We start from the raw sequence: 5028 nt of genomic DNA, 5'->3' as shown, positions 1-5028 counted from the left end.
TGTCTTTGGTTTATGTCTAGTCAACCCATGAAAGAGGCCAGTCACCTACTGTTTGTCAGAATTCCTTGAGCTAAACAGGTCTACTGAAATCACTGCAAAAATCTGAATAAGGTAAAACACTGACATTTAAATCCATTCGTGGATAACTTGTATAAAGTAAATAGGTTTCATTTAATTATATTCTATTGTAAATAGCATCTCTGGTTTTGTTCTCATTCGTGGACATAAACCTGAAGTATCTTCAACAATCTTCCTGAAACAGTTCTAGGATTAAAATACATATCATAATAAGTCATAATTGCTAACAGAATTAAGTCAATCATGTTCACTACAGGAGAAAAATATTTTAGAGGGTTAGAAACAGTCAGTGGTGATGAAGGTTTCTTAGTTATTCCTGTACAAATGTGTCTCACCTCTTTCTGCCAAAGAAGGGTGATCTGAAAGAAGAGTTTGCAGTTTCAGGATAGCTGCTATGCACAATACTGGATATAAGTGCACAGTATTTATGTCCCATAGCCACAAGTTTATGGACTCAGTGTGCCTCAAATACGAGGATATTGTATTACTATCCACATAGATAAAAAATTGGGTAAGCTGCCCTAATTATTTCTCACCATGTAAGGAAGACTGTAACATCTGTTGCAGCAGAGTGCTACTTATGCTTTCTTTATATCTCCACAATTTTTGTGTAATATTTGCTTTGGAGGCCTCAAGACTTTTCTTCAATATAATTGTTAAATAGGAAGTATAATTGTTATTAATCATCTAATTATCTTTTAGAGATCACATAGAAATTAATAAACAAGGGTACTTGCCAGAAATATTTTACATTTTGACTGTAAAATAGAAATTATTGATGTACTGATTATTTATTTATATATTTCAAATAGGCAGCAAAAAAACTAAAGAGAGCACATTTAAAAGCTTTATTAAAGGTCCTAAGCAAAGGATTTCTTCCTGTAATGTATTTTAATGTGCTATGGATAGTAAAGCTTCATGAGGTGTTTTCAGTGGAATTAGGTTCACTTGAAGCTGGTTGTGGTGTCATCACAGAATGAAGCACCCTTCAACCAAGCAACACAAGCTATAGCTGTCTCAGCATGAAATCATCCACACTGGGTTGTTGAGCCTGTGACGTTCCTACACGTACAAGTCCAGAAAAGATTTTTTCATCTTCTGATCCCCCAGCACACTGGGTCACAAATCCCATCTGAGACTGCCTTGGCCTCACTTTGTGGCTTTTGCTGGCTCCAGTGGTCAGAAATCACCTCCTGATTTCCAGTGTCATTTTTTTCGTGTCTGGTTTGTGCCATTTTTCTGTTGTGTTACTATTGCATTTTATCTGAAATAGCTTTTTCCTTCTTAAAGTTTACCTCCCTGATGTAGAGGAGCCTCATCCTTCATTAGGGTCTTGCTCAGTGAAGCAAACCAAGCTGTCCTAGTCCTCTCTACTACATGCAGCTAACTGCTCTGCTTATCCTGAAAGTTGTGTCCTGTGTCTGGTCTAGTTAAAATTCAATTTTCTTGTATGTAAGTGACTAGAATTGTATGAGACCCCATGACAGTCCGTGTTCTGTTGGAGTCACCACATTTCGCTTGCCTTTGCCGTGGCTGCAAGACATGGAGGCATCTGTGAATACACACATGTGTATATGTACAAGTGTATGTATTTACATAAGTAGATATGTGCATACACCCACATATATATCCACACATTATTTTATGAGTTTGCTGCCAGCTGAGGAACTCCCAAATTATAGTGCACATTATTATTGTTATTGCTGAAGTGCATGGCCTTGTGTGTAATGTATGGTACTCCGCTGAGATTCCTCCTGTCCTCAGGACCATCTCTCCCTGTGTGACAGCCAGGGTCCCCCATACTCAGGGTGGTGTACTTGGCAAATTTTGTTATGACTCGTCCACTTCTTACACTATTAATATTGTTAAAACTAAACCAAACCCAGTCATTGAAAAACTTTGCTCATCATCTTCTTCCAGCCTTGTACCATTCCCTCTAACCTTGTACCATGCTTTCCAGCCCGTCTTCTTGACATTTTTATTTCAAGCATCCTTGCTCATGCTATATGGCTTGTACTTATTCTTCTCAAAACAGAATTGTTAACTGTGTGGCTGTATAGCAGATGTTTCACAGATGTCTAGATAAATGAGATTTTGGTCTTAGTAATGCATAATAAGAATATTTAAAAATATCAATTAAAGTTTCCAAGTAAGATGCTAGGCTCATATGAGCCTAGGCATGTTGCATTAATCTTCCATCCATCTTCACATGCTTAATTAGTTTTTCTTCAAAAATTACTTCAAGGCTGCACATACGAATCAAGTCAGTCTCACATGCTCTGAATAGCACACTCTAGTCCTCTTCTTCTGCTTAAATTTGTTTGATCTCCACTGTCGGACTTGAGACCGTATCGTTCCAGTCTAGCATGGACTAACTCTCCGATTCTGGCTATACTGCTGATATAAGGTGACAGCTACTGCTCTCGCTGTGTTTGAGTTTGGGTTACTGCATGCAGGAGCATATCCCTAATATGACTGTTGTCCATCAAAGAATTGTCATGGTTTAAGCCCAGCCGGTAACTCGGAACCACACAGCCGCTCGCTCAGTCCCCCTGCTTCTTCCTCCCCCCACTCCCAGAGGGATGGGGAGGAGGATCGAAAGAATGTTGAGATAAGACCGGTCCAGTAACTAAGGTATAATACAAACCCACTACTGCTACCACCAACAATAATAATGATAAGGGAAGTAACAAGTGGAGAGAATACAATTGCTCAGCACCCGCCGACCAATACCCAGCCTGACCCGAGCAGCGATCTGGGCCTTCTGGGTAACTCCCCCGGTTTATTTACTGGGCATGACGTGCTGTGGTATGGAATACCCCTTTGGCCAGTTTGGGTCAGGTGTCCTGTCTCTGCTTCCTCCCGGCTTCCCCTGCTCCCTGGCAAAGCATGAGAATGAGAAAGTCCTTGGTTGGAGTAAACATTATTTAGCAACAACTGAAAACATCAGTGTTATCAGTGTTGTTCCCAGGCTGAAAGTCAAAACCACAGCACTGCACCAGCTACTAAGAAGGAGGAAAATGACTGCTATAGCTGAACCCAGGACAAGAATAAACAACTCTCTTGATGTGGTAAAAGACTTATATTTGCTTTGGAAGAAGCTGAAGAAAGTCCTGGTGAAGATAAATGTTCCTGCAGGTGGGCAAGGAAAGCTGGAGTTAAGGGAAGATGGGATGGACCAACCGCAGTAGCTCTGTCATTACTGTCATTAAGTTTCTCACGTTAAACCTAGAATGAGGATTTAACTGTCATGTTAAACCCAGGATCCCCATCCACAAGTGGCTGCCAGCTGGCACTTTTATAATTATGCCTGTGGCTGGGGTGGTTGGATGCAACGAATGCTCTGGCTCTATCCATCATCCATCTGCTTCCCAGATATATAGCCTATGCTTATGGCCTGGGAGAAGGATGCAGGTTGGCATGATGGTGCAGTTGCTACCATTGATGCGGTCATTGAAGCAGTAGAAGTCCTTAGACACAGAGCAGGACAGGAGGGCTGCTGAGACTCTTCGTGAAAGGTCAGGGGAATGCATCTTTGCCCTGTGCCCCTGTTGGACCTTGACTGAAAATTAAGGCCTTCATTTCTAAGGGGATGGCAGCAGCCAGAACTGGGGCTGGGATGCAGGGTCTTGTTGCCTACCAGGTGGGGAGGATGAGGCAAGCCATGTGGGGCCTCTCTGAGAACACCTCCCCAGTTGTGTCCCAAAAAGGGAAATGAAAATGGACTGAGAAACTTAAGAAGCACACACAACTGCTTTAAAAATCTTCTACTGTATTTCCAGCACATCTCTGCAGGGTCAGTCGTGGCAATAGGTCCGCCTAAACCCTCTTCCATTTCCCTCTTGCAGTATAATGAAGAGTTGCTCCCCCAGTAAGCTCATTTTTAATCCCTTTTTTGAGCTGGGCATGCCTTTTTCATTTTTTTATAATGCTTAATAATCATGTATGTTCAGCCCCCTAGGTGGTATGTTAATTCTTTTCTTTCATCTACTTAATTAAAAGATTTTGTTTTGCATAAAATATATGAGGCAGCTGGGGCAGGGTCTTATGAACTGGTGAGCATCCAATAACTATATTAAGCAGTTTCTTAAGGCTTTGAAATTGTCTTCAGATGGTAGCTGTTGACAAATCCTGAAGCAAAGCACTACTTGAATATTCACACTAAAACTGCCATTGCAGGTAAGTTAGCGATGCATGATTAATTGGCTTAAAAGCAATGGGTTTATATGTAGTAAAATGCTTCTATGAAAATCAATAGCATGACTACAATTAGCAAGAGCATTACTTTGAAGATATTAAGGGCCACAAATCAAATTTGTCAGCTGAAGAGTAACAGTGGCTGTATATGCAAACAAACAGCAGTTATGTCTGTAACACAGCATGAATGACTTATGTCTTTCACATATTCTTTGTCTTCTCTTAATAGCCACAGTGATAGTTACTCACAGCAAGTCAAAAGTGCTGCTTTGCTTCTACTCACCAGGTTTGGGCAGGACCTCCTGGTCCTGGGCATATGCGGGTGTGGAGGACTTGATGCCATCAGCCAAGACTGGCTCCCTTCTCTTTGCCACCCACATTCACCCCTGTTTCAGCTGGTGCTCGCAGCCTGGGCCAGCACCACAACGGACAGATGGGCAGCCCCAGAGTTTCACAGGGGTCTTGCTTCTCTGCTTTCAAAATCCAAAGGCTTTTTTGGATTGCACGGCATTATAAATGCTGCTCCTCTCTTGTTGCATCCCTGTTACATAAAAGCCTCTCCAGGACTGAGAGTCACTTGAATCCATAGGCAAATGAAATACTGTATCGTGGTCATGTTGGCAGTGGTACACAGGGACATGGTACGTATTTAAGAGTCTTCCTGGGATATGTGCCCCAAATTAAAAAAAATAAAAATGCACCAGTTGGGTGAATTTTCATGTCCTTCACTCACACAAATATGCTGAGCGGTTG

This window comes from Strigops habroptila, chromosome 6 (assembly GCF_004027225.2).
Source record: "Strigops habroptila isolate Jane chromosome 6, bStrHab1.2.pri, whole genome shotgun sequence".
Taxonomy (NCBI): Eukaryota; Metazoa; Chordata; class Aves; order Psittaciformes; family Psittacidae; genus Strigops; species Strigops habroptila.
This window is presented reverse-complemented; position numbering follows the sequence as displayed.